Source organism: Scyliorhinus torazame, chromosome 24 (genome assembly GCF_047496885.1).
Source record: "Scyliorhinus torazame isolate Kashiwa2021f chromosome 24, sScyTor2.1, whole genome shotgun sequence".
NCBI classification, from domain to species: domain Eukaryota; kingdom Metazoa; phylum Chordata; class Chondrichthyes; order Carcharhiniformes; family Scyliorhinidae; genus Scyliorhinus; species Scyliorhinus torazame.
The window spans coordinates 41939421-41956976 of record NC_092730.1 but is presented as its reverse complement, the minus strand read 5'-3'; the positions used below and the strand labels follow the sequence as shown (position 1 = coordinate 41956976).

At 45.3% G+C, this 17556-nt stretch overlaps 2 non-coding genes across 2 annotated transcripts; one reads left to right on the top strand and one right to left on the bottom strand.

The window, feature by feature from the left end:
- Positions 1-4665: 4665 nt before the first annotated feature.
- On the top strand, positions 4666-4757 carry trnar-ucu (transfer RNA arginine (anticodon UCU)). Its single transcript is given in 2 exon segments — positions 4666-4702; positions 4722-4757. It is a non-coding gene; the product is annotated as a tRNA-Arg (tRNA).
- A 7125-nt stretch (positions 4758-11882) lies between these two features.
- trnas-cga (transfer RNA serine (anticodon CGA)) lies at positions 11883-11963 on the bottom strand. The gene has a single exon. It is a non-coding gene; the product is annotated as a tRNA-Ser (tRNA).
- Between the last annotated feature and the right edge of the window lie 5593 nt (positions 11964-17556).

Here is a 17556-nt window from a genome sequence, read left to right as displayed (position 1 = left end):
TCTTTGAGGAGGTGACCAAGCATGTGGATGAAGGTAAAGCAGTGGATGTAGTGTACATGGATTTTAGTAAGGCATTTGATAAAGTTCCCCATGGTAGGCTTCTGCACAAAGTAAGGAGGCATGGGATAGTGGGAAATTTGGCCAGTTGGATAACGAACTGGCTAACCGATAGAAGTCAGAGAGTGGTGGTGGATGGCAAATATTCAGCCTGGATCCCAGTTACCAGTGGTGTACCGCAGGGATCAGTTCTGGGTCCTCTGCTGTTTGTGATTTTCATTAATGACTTGGATGAGGGAGTTGAAGGGTGGGTCAGTAAATTTGCAGACGATACGAAGATTGGTGGAGTTGTGGATAGTAAGGAGGGCTGTTGTCGGCTGCAAAGAGACATAGATAGGATGCAGAGCTGGGCTGAGAAGTGGCAGATGGAGTTTAACCCTGAAAAGTGTGAGGTTGTCCATTTTGGAAGGACAAATATGAATGCGGAATACAGGGTTAACGGTAGAGTTCTTGGCATTGTGGAGGAGCAGAGAGACCTTGGGGTCTATGTTCATACATCTTTGAAAGTTGCCACTCAAGTGGATAGAGCTGTGAAGAAGGCCTATGGTGTGCTCGCGTTCATTAACAGAGGGATTGAATTTAAGAGCCGTGAGGTGATGATGCAGCTGTACAAAACTTTGGTAAGGCCACATTTGGAGTGCTGTGTACAGTTCTGGTCGCCTCATTTTAGGAAGGATGTGGAAGCTCTGGAAAAGGTGCAAAGAAGATTTACCAGGATGTTGCCTGGAATGGAGAGTAGGTCTTACGAGGAAAGGTTGTGGGTGCTAGGCCTTTTCTCATTAGAGCGCAGAAGGATGAGGGGCGACTTGATAGAGGTTTATAAGATGATCAGGGGAATAGATAGAGTAGACAGTCAGAGACTTTTTCCCCAGGTGGAACACACCATTACAAGGGGACATAAATTTAAGGTGAAAGGTGGAAGATATAGGAGGGATATCAGAGGTAGGTTCTTTACCCAGAGAGTAGTGGGGGCATGGAATGCACTGCCTGTGGAAGTAGTTGAGTCGGAAACATTAGGGACCTTCAAGCAGCTGTTGGATAGGTACATGGATTACGGGAAAATGATATAGTGTAGATTTATTTGTTCTTAAGGGCAGCACGGTAGCATTGTGGATAGCACAATTGCTTCACAGATCCATGGTCCCAGGTTCGATTCCGGCTTGGGTCATTGTCTGTGCGGAGTCTGCACGTCCTCCCCGTGTCTGCGTGGGTTTCCTCCGGGTGCTCCGGTTTCCTCCCACAGTCCAAAGATGTGCGGGTTAGGTGAATTGGCCAATGATAAATTGCCCTTAATGTCCAAATTGCCCTTGGTGTTGGGTGGAGGTGTTGAGTTTGGGTAGGGTGCTCTTTCCAAGAGCTGGTGCAGACTCGGGGGGCCGAATGGCCTCCTTCTGCACTGTAAATTCAATGATAATCTATGATTAATCTAGGACAAAGGTTCGGCACAACATCGTGGGCCGAAGGGCCTGTTCTGTGCTGTATTTTCTATGTTCTATATGTTCCTATATGTTTAAGGTGAGAGGGGAGAGATGCAAAAGAGACCAGAGAGGATTTGCTTTCACGCGGAGGGTGGTGAGCATCCGAAATGGGCTGCCAGAGGCAGTGTAGAATCGGTACAATGTTTTCCTTTAAAATACAGTGAAATATTTACATAGAACATAGAACATACAGCACAGAACAGGCCCTTCGGCCCACGATGTTGTGCCGAACCTTTGTCCTAGATTAATCATAGATTATCATTGAATTTACAGTGCAGAAGGAGGCCATTCGGCCCTTTGAGTCTACACCGGCTCCTGGAAAGAGCACCCTACCCAAACTCAACACCCCCACCCAACACCAAGGGCAATTTTGGACATTAAGGGCAATTTATCATTGGCCAATTCACCTAACCTGCACACCTTTGGACTGTGGGAGGAAACCGGAGCACCCGAAGGAAACCGGAGCACCCGGAGGAAACCCACGCAGACAAGGGGAGGACGTGCAGACTCCGCACAGACAATGACCCAAGCCGGAATCGAACCTGGGACCCTGGAGCTGTGAAGCAATTGTGCTATCCACAATGCTACCGTGCTGCCCTTAAGAACAAATACATCTACACTGTATCATTTTACCGTAATCCATGTACCTATCCAATAGTTGCTTGAAGGTCCCTAATGTTTCCGACTCAACTACTTCCACAGGCAGTGATTCCATGCCCCCACTACTCTCTGGGTAAAGAACCTACCTCTGATATCCCTCCTATATCTTCCACCTTTCACCTTAAATTTATGTCCCCTTGTAATGGTTTGTTCCACCCGGGGAAAATGTCTCTGACTGTCTACTCTATGTGTTCCCCTGATCATCTTATAAACCTCTATCAAGTCGCCCCTCATCCTTCTCCGTTCTAATGAGAAAAGGCCTAGCACCCTCAACCTTTCCTCGTAAGACCTACTCTCCATTCCAGACAACATCCTGGTAAATCTTCTTTGCACCTTTTCCAAAGCTTCCACATCCTTCCTAAAATGAGGCCACCAGAACTGTACACAGTACTCCAAATGTGGCCTTACCAAAGTTTTGTACAGCTGCATCGTCACCTCACGGCTCTTAAATTCAATCCCTCTGTTAATGAACGCGAGCACACCATAGGCCTTCTTCACAGCTCTATCCACTTGAGTGGCAACTTTCAAAGATGTATAAACATAGACCCCAAGATCTCTCTGCTCCTCCACATTGCCAAGAACTCTACCGTTAACCCTGTATTCCGCATTCATATTTGTCCTTCCAAAATGGACAACCTCACACTTTTCAGGGTTAAACTCCATCTGCCACTTCTCAGCCCAGCTCTGCATCCTATCTATGTCTCTTTGCAGCCGACAACAGCCCTCCTCACTATCCACAACTCCACCAATCTTCGTATCGTCTGCAAATTTACTGACCCACCCTTCAACTCCCTCATCCAAGTCATTAATGAAAATCACAAACAGCAGAGGACCCAGCGGTACGCCACTGGTAACTGGGATCCAGGCTGAATATTTGCCATCCACCAGCACTCTCTGACTTCTATCAGTTAGCCAGTTCGTTATCCAACTCGCCAAATTTCCCACTATCCCATGCCTCCTTACTTTCTGCATAAGCCTACCATGGGGAACCTTATCAAATGCTAATTTTATCAAATCAAATTTACCTGGGCAGGGTGAATATAGAGGGACATGGATCAAATGTGGGCAAGTGGGACTAACTTGGTGATAGAAACTGGGCAACATGGACAAGCTGGGCCGAAGGACCTGTTTCCATGCTGTAAACATCTATGACTCTGTGACTTTATGGAGGAAGTGTTCAATCACACAGATCAGGTCAAACGCAGTGACACCCTGCTGGGATTGATCTAAGCTACAGAGTGTGAGGATGTTTAGCTGAACAAACCGGAATGCTTGAAATATTTTACGAATCTGTGGTATCACTGACAAGAGAAATAGTTAACATTTCAGATCCTGACCCTTCATTGGAACGACCTGTTCCTCTCTCCACAGAAGCTGCCGGGTCAGCTGAATATTTGCAGCATTTTCTGTCTTTGTTTCAGATTTGCGGCATCCGCAGTATTTTGCTGTTGGGCCAAAGGACAATGAGTTGTCTTTCCTGCTCTGAGGGTTATTGCAGGTCTCTCTGGCTGTGATTATCGCTGATTATCCATCTCTGGGATCTGTATTATTCAATAAGACTGCCGTTTGTGGAGGGTTTCTGAAATCCAGTCAGGGAGCTGGAGTTAAAATACACGGAGCCCTTACTCAATCTAAATGTAGGGCAGAACAGTCTCGAGGTGCTCAACGACCAGCCTAGTTTGTTTGTTCCTGTGAATACAACAGGATATAGACAGAGACAGCTGCAAACACATGTTGCATTTCATTCAGAAAGTCATCGAATCAGACAGCAGAGAAATGGCCCTTCAGCCCATCGCATCTGTGCCGGTCAGAAACAACCACCGAACCATTCTCATCCCATTTCCCAGCACTTGGATCATCGCCTCGTGTACCCTGGGATCGCAAATGCCCATCTAAACACTTCTTAGATATTATGAGGGGATCTGCTCCACCAACCTTTCAGGCAGGGAGTTCCAAACTCCCGCCTCCCTCCAGGGAAAGAGGTTTTCCAATAAACGGTTTCACAAGAAAAGCCTCTGCAGTCAGGAGCTGAAAAGGGAGAGATGACCCCTCTGTCATCTTGTACTCAGTGCCGCTATTAATAAAGTCATGACACTGTTTGATTTATAAACGACTCTTACAGCCTGCCCTGTCACCTTCAATGATTTGGACACATGTCCCGCTGTTCCTGCACTCTTTCTTGTAAATAGACACTTTATTTTATATTGTCTACTTCTGTTCTTCCTACAAAAATAAATCGCCTCATTCCTTGTCTGCTACATGTCCTCCCATTGCACCAACCTGGCTGTGTGCTTTCGGAGTTTTACTAGAATTTCTGTAGCGCTTTTCACAGCCACAGGACGGTCCAAAACATTCCCAGACAATGAAGTAGTTTTGAAATGTCGTCACTCTGCGAATTACTGAACTTTTGAACTGCCTGTTGGACAACTACAGAAATCCTCATATGGGGATGGGAAAGCGTTGCAGGTGTGGCTCTGTGGCGCAACGGATAGCGCGTTGGGCTTCTAGTCGCTGTCGTGATGAGACATTCAAAGGTTGTGGGTTCGAGTCCCACCAGAGTCGGTTTTTAGGCAAGGTTTGAATAAATCAGCAACAGGTTTATCAATGTCTCCAGGTCCTTCTGAAAGGCGACTCCAGTCACTCTCCGCTTTCCCATCAGAACAACGTCACAGAAGAAATCCCATAAATAAAATCTTTGAAAGCTGCTGACCAGAGTCAGTCTGTTCCCTCCTCAGACAGATTGCAAACCGTGCAGATATATCAGCGGGCAGTTTGTTCCTCACAGGCAGCTCCAAACAAGGATGATGTGAATCGACACCACTGGATGATGTGAATCTAACACCAACACGTTTATCACAGCTGTGATGAACAGCTCATGTTGCAGCTTTAGATCAGACAGTGGAGGATGATCACAGGCGCTCTGTCAGACTGCATGGTCCTTCAGACATGTTTCCGACTGGACACGTGGAATGAGCGGCCGTGTGAACATTAGCGGTTCAGGGGGAGATTTCTCACTGGAGTTCCGGTTCCATTCCCAGACCTTTCTCTTTCCTTGTCCTCTTGTCATTTGCACTTTTCATTTTTCCATCAATGGCGGCCGCGTCTTCAGCTGTCTGAGCCTTGAGCTCTACAATTCATTCTAGAAAAATCTCCAGCTGTCTCTCCGCCGTCCAAGTGCAAAATGAATGAATGCAATTAGAAGCAAAAAAACGGGGACGGGCAAGAAACACACCAAACAAAACATAATCTAAAATTACTGAGCTCGATGTTGAGGACGGAGTTCTGTGGGTGGCTACTTAAATGTTGAGGTGGTTTTACTCGAGTTTCCGTTAATCGCCATTGGAACACGGATGACCAACGACAGAAAGGTCAGAGTGGGGAGGTGGAGAATTGAAATGACAAGTGGCAGGAAACTCAAAGTCATGATTGTGGATTGAACAGAGATTTATCAAAGCGGTCACAGTCTGTTATCTGACCTGTTGAAGTAGATGAGACCAAATTGTGGCAGCAAATACCGTTGGGGGCGAATGGCCTCCTTCTGCACTGTGAATTCGATGATAATCTATGATACAGGAGATTAAACTGAAAAGCACAAGTGTCTCACTGGTTCACTTGGGATGAGTGTTTTGGGCCCTTGGATAATGAGGAGGGAGGGGGTAAAAAGACAGGAGTTGCATCTCCTGCACTTGCAAAGAAAGGTGCAGATAGAAAGTGAGCGGATATTGGCGGTGGAGCAGCGGTCGCGGAGGGGATTGTCCCTTCAGTCTGGTGAATGGGGAGAGCAGGGGAGGGCGTTTTTGATGATGTCATAAATGGTCCCTGGAATACGGAGACTGACGGGCTGCAAGGTGAGAACAAGCGGCACCAAATCAGTTCAGCTCGACTTACACAGGACACAACAATGTCAGTAACGGAAAGATATTTTGGGAGAAGAGCAAGAGTTTTGCAACATCGTTCACTTTTATTTCCATTTCCCACCTTAGCCGCTTTTCCTACAAATGTTGGCAGCGGTTGGACTTCCACCCGCATCCTCGAAGAGACTGAAACCTAAACCCATCTCCTCAGACCGCTCGGCCTCGCTATCCTAAAGGTTCATTGTTTCTGATACTGATGACTGGTGATTGGCATCTTGCTGTTTATCAGCTGAGTCCAGGATTTCACATTGAGAGAGAAGGAAATGATCCAATCACAGAGCTGGAACGCTGCTTCTAGTTTTCTCCCCACAGATGCTGTTTAATTCTGAGCATTTGCAGCATTTCCTGTGTTTATTATTTATGATGATCAATATTTGAAGTAATTTGCTTTGTGATTTGTGAACTTTCTGAGCTGAGTTCAGGGGACTCGGTTTCCAAAATATTTTTTAAAATATTTGACGGGATGTGAGTGTCGCTGAATCCGTCAACAATTATTGTCCAAAATGTATTACCCTTGAGAATTTGGCGGTGACGTGAATCTTGAGCCGCTGCAAGTCCATGTGGTGTATGCACACACACAGTGCCGTTAGGGAGGGAGTTCCGGGATTGTGAGCCAGCCACAGAAAGGGTGATATATTTCCCAGGATGGTGTGTGTCTCGGAGTGGAACTTGCAGGTGGTCGCTGTTTCTCTGTATCTGCTCCCCTTGTGTTTCCAGGTGAGAGATCCCGCGGGGTTGGATGGACCCTCGCGGAGGAACTGTCAATGTCAGGGGTGGGATTTCAATCCTCGCCTCCAGAGGAGACTGCGACCTGAACTACGAACTGGCCTTAGACCCACTCGGCCATCCTGACACACGACGCACTATCAGAAACTCCCAGCGCAAATGATATCAAATCCATAACTGCAGTGACCTGGGCTAAGTTTCTGAGTCAGCACCCACACAAACATTACCTACAGCCTAGAGCTCAATGACTGAAGATCGAGTTTGTCTTTCCAATGAAGATGGTTGGAGTGTGAACAATTTCCTGTCCTTCCTTTGATTTTCTCCAGGCCTGTGGGGAAGTTGCTGGGTGGCAGGTACAATATTGAAGTGAGGAAAATGGAAAAGTGAATTGGTGCAATGACGCTCCCTTTCTTTCTCTGCAGTTTTTATTGAGGGGAGTTTGTGTTCGTTCACTTGGTGAGGATCACTGACTGTATGTGATTGTGGAGCAGGCAGAGGATGTGACACATGTCCGGAAGCAGCCGAGTTTGTGGATGTTGCTCCATGAATCTTCACGGCTCACAGGGTGAAAGGAGTTTTCGACATCGAAAATGACCAAATTCCGGCAGCTGGAGCTTTCCCTTGTATTTTATGGAATCTGGGAATCAGCGGATCATCAAAACACAGAAATGAAACACGTCTAGTCACAGTATTTTCTCACATGATGTTAACATCAGTTATCTCAGCGCAGCAGGTGGCTGCGTGGCCTAACGGATAAGGTGAATCTACTGATAATATCAGAAAACTGCAGGTTCGAGTCCTGCCGCGGCCGTTTCAAACCGAAATCACATTGCTGGTTTTCCTTCCTCAGCTCAAAGTTCCGCGTTTCCGTCTAAACATTTCCCGACTTGTCTCAGAATCTATTTTCTTGCTATTTTGTTCATTCAATTGTTTCTCATCTTGGTACTCTGCTTAGATCCTAAGGAATCCACAATTTCTGTTTGATCTGGATAAACAATCGAAGCTCCATCCAGAACAAAATGTTTTGTGTCAATCGGTTCAATAAGATTCTGTGGCGGGAATTCTAATCTACTCAGGAAGGTGTTTAGTAATGAGCTGAATGGACGGTTTTGTTAACTGGGGTGAAAGGTTATGACACTGGATTGGGAAACCAGCGGCCCGAACTAATCTTTGGGACAGAGAATAAATCCCAACACGGCCTCTGGTGACAGTTAAATTCACTGATTTAATAAATCTGGAATTGAAAGGCATCAGAACTGGTTAACTTTAGTCAGGTGTAAGCTGGTACCTTTTCTGATTGGTTAGATAATGCACCGCAGTCAATACTTCACTTCTTCACCAACTGCGCCCAACTGACCGCAATGTTTTTTAAAAAAACATGAATTTCTGGAATATCTGTAACTGATATTGTTACACCAACAATTTAATCAGTCGAACAGTGCGTTTAGGGAGCTGAGATTTTCGAATAGTTCAAGGGTTGGACTCCAAATCCAATGGTCTTTTTTCACGGAGATTCTATCCCTTCTCACATACAGTAAGAAGTCTTACAACACCAAATTAAAGTCCAACAGGTTTGTTTCAAATCACTAGCTCTCGGAGCGCTGCTCCTTCCCCAGCTGAATGGAGAGGTAGGTTCCAGAAACATTTATACAGACAAAGTCAAAGATGCAAGACTTTAAATGCGAGCATTTGCAGGTAATTAAGTCTTTACAGAGCCAGAGAGAGGGATAACCCCAGGTTAAAGAGGTGTGAATTGTTTCAAGCCAGGACAGTTGGTTGGATTTCGCAAGCAAAGGCCAGATGGTGTTTGGAAAGTTATGAAGGGTTGTCTATAGAGTCCTGTATCTTTTGGGGAGTGGTCAGGATTTGTAGTTGATATACTGTTTACTGTGTGTTTATAAAATGTTAACTGGATTCATGTAATAAAAATACTTTTGTTTTAAACATACTTTAGATCTCTGTTGCATCACACCTGTAAAATGGGCCCTTGTGCTCCCCATAACCAAAATGTATTTAAAGTTGTGGGTCAGGTGAACTCCGTGATATACTTTGGGGTTCTCTAAACCCTGGCCCATAATACGTGGACCGAGGTACAGTGAGAAGTATTGTTCTACATACAGTCCAGACAGATCGGTTCATACATGTAAAACATAACATAGAACATAGAACATAGAACAATACAGCGCAGTACAGGCCCTTCGGCCCACGATGTTGCACCGAAACAAAAACCATCTAACCTACACTATGCCATTATCATCCATATGTTTATCCAATATACTTTTAAATGCCCTCAATGTTGGCGAGTTCACTACTGTAGCAGGTAGGGCATTCCACGGCCTCACTACTCTTTGCGTAAAGAACCTACCTCTGACCTCTGTCCTATATCTATTACCCCTCAGTTTAAAGTTATGTCCCCTCGTGACAGCCATATCCATCCGCGGGAGAAGGCTCTCACTGTCCACCCTATCCAACCCCCTGATCATTTTGTATGCCTCTATTAAGTCTCCTCTTAACCTTCTTCTCTCCAACGAAAACAACCTCAAGTCCGTCAGCCTTTCCTCATAAGATTTTCCCTCCATACCAGGCAACATCCTGGTAAATCTCCTCTGCACCCGCTCCAAAGCCTCCACGTCCTTCCTATAATGCGGTGACCAGAACTGTACGCAATACTCCAAATGCGGCCGGACCAGAGTTCTGTACAGCTGCAACATGACCTCCCGACTCCAGAACTCAATCCCTCTACCAATAAAGCCCAACACTCCATAGGCCTTCTTCACAACCCTATCAACCTGGGTGGCAACTTTCAGGGATCTATGTACATGGACACCTAGATCCCTCTGCTCAGCCACACTTTCAAGAACTTTACCATTAGCCAAATATTCCGCATTCCTGTTATTCCTCCCAAAGTGAATCACCTCACACTTCTCTACATTAAACTCCATTTGCCACCTCTCAGCCCAGCTCTGCAGCTTATCTATCTCCCTCTGTAACCTGCTACATCCTTCCACACTATCGACAACACCACCGACTTTAGTATCATCTGCAAATTTACTCACCCACCCTTCTGTGCCTTCCTCTAGGTCATTGATAAGACATGCATAAATACACAATGTAAATAATAATAACAGTAATAATAAATGTAAGTAATATTAGTAAACAATAGCAAATCGTAAATAGAGACAAGAGTGAAAAGTTGGGTTAATCGCGTCAGTAAAATGACACAAGCAACATTCAGTTTACGGACACTCCTGGAGCCTGATGAGATCAGCAACTGATGTATTTGCATTGTGATAAGAAGTCTTACAACACTAGGTTAAAGTCCAACAGGTTTCTTTCGAATCACTAGCTTTTGGAGCGCAGCTCCTTCCTCAGGTGAATCGAAAGAAACCTGTTGGACTTAATCCTGGTGCTGTAAGACTTCTTACTGAGCCCACCCAAGTCCAACACCGGCATCACCACATCATGGCTTACATTATGACGACTAATACAAAAACATGCAATTCGTGGCCATGAGGCGGTAGATTCAAATCCCACCAGAGTCGGCTTTTGGGTGTCACCGTGGTTAACACTCAGGGACCCGGGGTCAATTCCAGCCTTGGGTTACAGTCTTGCACGTTCTTCCCGTGTCTGCGTGAGTTTCCTCCACTGTCCAAAGATGTCCAGTTTAGGTGGATTGGCCATGTTAAATTAGCCCTTAGAGTCCAAACGTTTACGTGGGTATGGGCCGTAGGTTGGGTGCTCCTTCGGATGATCAGTGCAGACTCGATGGGCCGAATGTCCTCCTTCTGCACAAGAAGTATTCTATGATTGCTTAAACAGGGTGAAGATGGCAGCCTCAGGACACAGAGACAAGGTAAGCTCTCAGGCCAGAGTAAGAGCCCTATGTAATGATTCCTAACATTGGAAATAAACTGCATAAATACATTTATTGTGGACTGGTGCCATCTCCTGGCTGAACGGGAGGCGTTCGGCAAAGACACTTTCATTCATGAGCATTTTAAATTTGGACACTCCTCAAATTCAATAAACAAAATAACCTTCATTTGTGCGCTTCTTTCTTAAAATCCACCTTCATTCTTTTTCAGTACAAATGTTTTTTGAACACATGAGTTCTCAGTTAGAAACAATAGTAAACAGCTGGGTTATCCGGGCCAGAAAAATGAGACAAGTACATTTCAGTTTACAAACTGTGTTATGGACACACCTGGTACCTGGTGAAATTAGCACCTAAGTTACTTACAAAATGATGACTAATTCATAAAAGTGATGGTTACAAAGCAGGTTACAAACGGCAGCATCGGGACACAAGGACAAGTTGAGGTCTCAGGCCGGAGTAAGAGTCCTATGTAATGGTACCGTACGGCCTCCCTGAACAGGCGCCGGAATGTGGCTTTTCACAGTAAGTTCATTGAAGCCTACTTGTGACAATAAGCGATTGTTGTTACACACAGAACATCAGAAATAAATAGCATCAATAAATGTATTGTGGACTGGTGCCATCTCCTGGATGGTTCCTGACACTTTCAGGAACATTTTTAAATTGGAGTGAAATAGCATAAACATTGTAAGAATGATTAAAAACAGTCTCTCAAGCAAATGAAAAGTGAAGATAAACAATAGTTGGGCCATGGTGAGTCAGCAGGGACGGTATATGGGGAGCATTGCTCCCTTCCCGGCTGTTGACAAGCCTTCAATTTGTTGCGCTGCTTTATTTAGAACTTTCAGTTCGGCTGGTCAGTTTCACAATGAGAGACATTAAAAATTCTGACATATGATGAATTCTGGCAAAAGATGTGACAAAAATAAATTTCACATTGCTTTGTGATCAGACATTTTCACAATTCTGCTTCCTGACGAAGTTAATATGAACGTTACTGAGGTGATGATCTTGTCCTGACAAATAAGAAAATTCAGAGCGAAAACAGAATAAGAAAAACAGCTTCAGGGCACAAGAAGATTCTAATGTAATGACATTTCATCAGAATACATTGAATGATGACACAAAACTGCATTTTTCGAACAAATGGCTCCAACATGGCCGTTATTTCGCTGCGAGTAGGGTTCGAACCTACGCGGGGAAATTTATTGGATTTCGAGTCCAACGCCTTAACCACTCGGCCATCGCGGCTGACAGCTATGCAACCAATTCGTTCTATAGAAAGCATTGTAAAATCAGACACGCGGGATTGCAGTAATGCGATGAACGGTGTCCCAGTCTTTCTTTGAGTAGGGATTGAAACTGCGTGGGGAAAAAACCATTAGATGAACCTTCACAGTATTGAGAATGTTAAGGAGAACGAACTGTTTTGATAACAGGAACACAAGATTATGTCGCTGGACTGGGAATCCAGAGGCCTGAACTCACCTTTCGTGACAAGATTTGATAAATCTGGAATTGAAATTTCGTCTCAGTAATGGCGCAGAAAGGTTCTTATTCAGACGGACCATATTTCCACAACTGGGAACACATTTACACAACAGGGAATGATTAGCACAACCACACTGAAGATCTGTCACCGGCAGAGTCACGGTTCCAACAGAGAGAACAGTTACACAGCAGAGAGCTCAGTTACACAGCAGAGAGCACAGTTACACAGCAGAGAGCACAGTTACACAGCAGAGAGCACAGTTACACAGCAGAGAGCACAATTACACAGCAGAGAGATCAGTTACACAGCAGAGAGCTCAGTTACACAGCAGTGTACAGTTACACAGCAGAGAGCTCAGTTACACAGCAGACAGCAGAGAGCACAGTTACACAGCAGAGAGCACAGTTACACAGCAGAGAGCTCAGTTACACAGCAGAGAGGTCAGTTACACAGCAGTGTACAGTTACACAGCAGAGAGCTCAGTTACACAGCAGAGAGCTCAGTTACACAGCAGAGAGCTCAGTTACACAGCAGAGAGCTCAGTTACACAGCAGAGAGGTCAGTTACAGAGCAGAGAGCTTAGTTACACAGCAGAGAGCACAGTTACACAGCAGAGAGCTCAGTTACACAGCAGAGAGCTCAGTTACACTGCAGAGAGGTCAGTTACACAGCAGAGAGCCCAGTTACACAGCAGAGAGCTCAGTTACACAGCAGAGAGCCCAGTTACACAGCAGAGAGCTCAGTTACACAGCAGAGAGCTCAGTTACACAGCAGATAGGTCAGTTACACAGCAGAGAGCACAGTTACACAGCAGAGAGCACAGTTACACAGCAGAGAGCTCAGTTAAACAGCAGAGAGCACAGTTACACAGCAGAGAGATCAGTTACACAGCAGAGAGCTCAGTTACACAGCAGTGTACAGTTACACAGCAGAGAGCTCAGTTACACAGCAGACAGCAGAGAGCACAGTTACACAGCAGAGAGCACAGTTACACAGCAGAGAGCTCAGTTACACAGCAGAGAGGTCAGTTACACAGCAGAGAGCTTAGTTACACAGCAGAGAGCACAGTTACACAGCAGAGAGGTCAGTTACAGAGCAGAGAGCTCAGTTACACAGCAGAGAGCTCAGTTACACAGCAGAGAGGTCAGTTACAGAGCAGAGAGCTTAGTTACACAGCAGAGAGCACAGTTACACAGCAGAGAGCTCAGTTACACAGCAGAGAGCTCAGTTACACTGCAGAGAGGTCAGTTACACAGCAGAGAGCCCAGTTACACAGCAGAGAGCTCAGTTACACAGCAGAGAGCCCAGTTACACAGCAGAGAGCTCAGTTACACAGCAGAGAGCTCAGTTACACAGCAGATAGGTCAGTTACACAGCAGAGAGCACAGTTACACAGCAGAGAGCACAGTTACACAGCAGAGAGCTCAGTTAAACAGCAGAGAGCACAGTTACACAGCAGAGAGCACAGTTACACAGCAGAGAGGTCAGTTACACAGCAGAGTGCACGGTTACACAGCAGAGAGCACGGTTACACAGCAGAGAGCTCAGTTACACAGCAGAGAGCACAGTTACATAGCAGAGAGCACAGTTACACAGCAGGATATACATTTACAAACAGGGCCTCTCTGTGTGCAGCAGAAAACACATTTTCCGAAAAAAACAGTTTCACCATCTCGGCACCTTTTCTGTGTGGCATTGTGCGTGTGTCCTGATGGTCTCTACCTGCATTTCTGTGTGTCTTTCTCTGTCTGTCACAGCCGTGATGATGTTGCGGATTAATCTCACTTTTCCCAAACGGTAATTGTGATTGACAGATACAGAAAGATTTTCACACTGACATTCAGTACCAATGTCTGATAGAGACTGAAACCCACCCTCACATACAGTATCAGACATTGACACATAATGAAGGAATCCTGCTCTCACAACCTGTTCCAGAGACTGAGGTGCAGTGTTCCCTCCACTCGCGAATACTACCTGTGATTTACAGATACAGAACAAATCTCAGTCAGGTGAGTAGCAGAGTTTGATGGGTACGACATGTATTCCACAATCGCCTTCTCTGCGCCAGATAATCAGATGCAATCGACATGCGGTGTCTGTGTTGTTTTAACAAGAGTTTTACACAAGAACCGGAACACATTTACACAATATCAGGGTATAAGACGGAGGAGCAGAAGTAGACCATTCAGCCCATCGAATATGCTCCGTATTTTAATGAGATCATGCTTGATCTGATATATGATGTGTTATGACCTCATACGGTGGCACGTTGTCACAGTGGTTACCTCACAGCGCCCGCGATCCGGGTTCAATTCCAGCCTTTGGTCACTGACTGTATGGAGTTTGCACTTTTTCTCTGTGTCTATGGGTTTCCTCCGGGTGCTGCGATTTCCACGCACGTCCAAATGTGTGTGGGTTAGGTGGAATGCCCATGCTCAATTGCCCCTTTGTGTTTATAAAGTTGGGTAGTGCGTTACAGGGATGTGGTTGGGGCATAGGGACTCTTTCAGAGTTCGGTGCAGAGTCGATGGGCCGAATGGACACCTTTTACATTTTAATGATTTCATGATAATCCTCGTGCCCACTTTCCCGGCTTTTCATCTCTAGATTTCATGATTAACCTTTAAAACCAATACTCCAACCAAGCCTCAGGTACCAGTAACTCCTCAATGGGCGTTAATTTTCCGGCTGCCAATCATTTGATTAGTCTGAGGGAAGTCACATCCTGGAAACATCATACATTGATCCAGTTCCAAAATAAATTAAGGTGCTTTAGTCCCTGATAACCATCGGCTGCTTTCCCCGTTGACGGTGAGATCTGACTGATGGTGATTTAACCTCAGGATCACGATACCTCAGGCGAGTGGCAAGGCTGTGAAGGCGGGGTTTTCCTGATTCAGTTCTATTGTAACCGTGTGATCTGAATCTAATTAACCTGGTTCTCACTCTGGTAATATTGTCTCATGCTGAGGCAAACCTCACCGATTGGATAGACGAGTGATCGTTCTTCAGTCTTGTCATGGACGAATCCGAGCTCACTGGGCTAAATCGCTGGCTTTTAAGGCAGGCCAGCAGCACGGTTCAATTCCCGTACCAGCCTCCCCGAACAGGCGCCGGAATGTGGCGACTAGGGGCTTTTCACAGTAACTTCATTGAAGCCTACTCGTGACAATAAGCGATTTTCATTTTTCATTTCATATGAAGGCACTTTCTGGACAGTTTACCTTTCAAACAGGAATAGTCTCATCGTACCACAATAATTTATCATTAATCTGTTCCAAGTATACTTTCACGACTCGCTGAAAGAATATAATCCCTATTTCCTGGGGAATGAAGCCAGGCAGGTGTAGAAACCTGCAACTGAATGATCAGAAAATGTCCATCGTGAAATGTGTGTTCCGATGATCGACGGATTCCTCGGTGAAGCCGGGAGCGTTTGTTTTTGCTGTCAAATGCTGGTTGATTCCAGTCTTTCAGCGGGAGGCTTTCACACTGTGTGGAAATATCTTGGACATGATATTGAAGTGTTTCACATCAGTCCATTCATAAAAGTCCCTGAATGTGATGGGAATTCATTTTACTGAAAAAAACTGCATTCCCAACATTGAACACGGGGCTGAAGACAAAGAGGCGGATATTGTCCATCAGTTCATGAATGCAAAACGAATTAAGACTTTTTGACGCATGCGCTTGTCGGTTGAGGTGGCCGAGTGGTGAAGGTGATGGACTGCTAGTCCATTGTGCTCTGTAACGGCGTTCGAATCCCATCCTCGTCGATTTTTCATACGCTGTTTTCTCGGAAGTGGGGCTCATTTTTCGATGATGGATCTGCAATCACTGACGTGCAAATCTATTCCAAGTTGTGAGGCCGGATTGCATCGAGCTGTGTTGGAAAAGCGAGAATTCAAAATTCAGTCTTGTTCTGATTGAATGAATTGATCGGGTCGTGAGAGAGGAACCACTTTGATTTGGCTTACTGTCACATGTACTGAAGTACAGTGAAAAGTATTTTTCTGCTACCAAGGAACATACACATTACATACAGAGTGGGCAAAAAAAGAATAATCGACACAGTGCATTGCCAAATGGTACATCGACAAACAGTGATTGGTCACAGTGCGGAACAAGTAGACAAACAAAGTAAATCCATGAGCAAGAGTAGCATAGGGCGTCGTGAGTAGTGTTCTTACAGGGAACAGATCAGTCCGAGGGAGAGTTGTTGAGGAGTCTAGTAGCTGTGGGGAAGAAGCTGTTCCTATGTCTGGATGTGCGGGTCTTCAGACTTCAGTGCCTTCTGCCTGATGAAATAGTCTGTAAAAAGTCAGAACCTGGGTGGGAGGGTTTCTGATAATGTTGTCTGCTGTCCTGCGGCAGCGGGAGTTGTAGGCAGAAACACTGTGCGGGTGGCATGCTTGTGTGATTGGTTGGGCTGAGTTCACCACATTGCAGTTTCTTGCGAAGTTGGACCGGGCAGTTGCCATACCAAGCTATGATGCAGCCCGATTGGATGCTCTCTATGGCGCATCTGTAGAAGTTTGTGAGAGTCGAAGCAGACATGACGAATTTCTTGTCCTTCCTTAGGAGGTAGAAACGATGTTGGGCTTTCTAGATTGTTGCATCAACGTGAGTGGACCAGGACAGACTGTTGATGACGGCGACCCCCAGAGATGTAAAGCTATCGACCATCTCCACTTCGCACCCATTGATGCAGACGGGTGTGTGTGTTGTGCAACGCTTCATGGCGTCGATGATCAGTTCCTTGGTCTTTCCGATATTTAGAGACAGGCTGTTTTAGGTACTGTTATGAGCGAGGCGTTTTCCGAACCCCAAAATGTATCAGAGAGTTCAACCAATCTCTCCCTTTAATGGATTTGCTGCTTTTCCTAGCACATGGCTTTTTCCCTAGATGTGGGATTACAATTATGGGCACGTGGGTTTTTAAACACAAAACACTGTTTATTCCATGAACTCAACTGAAGATCTTAAATAAACATTGGATCTCTGACTTCAAAGATAACTCAGAAAATATTGCAACAGTAAATAATTCCTTAAACTGTTCCTTCAAACTTCCAAGAGACTTAACATCTTGAAACAGAATCATATCCGGTTAAAGGCTTTACAATTATCAGTTTAAATCACCCAAATGATCCAGAGATTGTCTTTTATATCAGAGATCCAGCTCCCTGCTAACACAGGCACTCCCAAGCTCTTTTCAAACTGGCAGCTCTCTGGAAACACACAGACACACACAAGCTGCTTTTTAAACTGAAACAAAAATTTGAAAAATGGCTGACCTAAAGCCCAGCTCCACCCACTCTCTGGCATTACTGTTTTCTTAAAGGGACATCG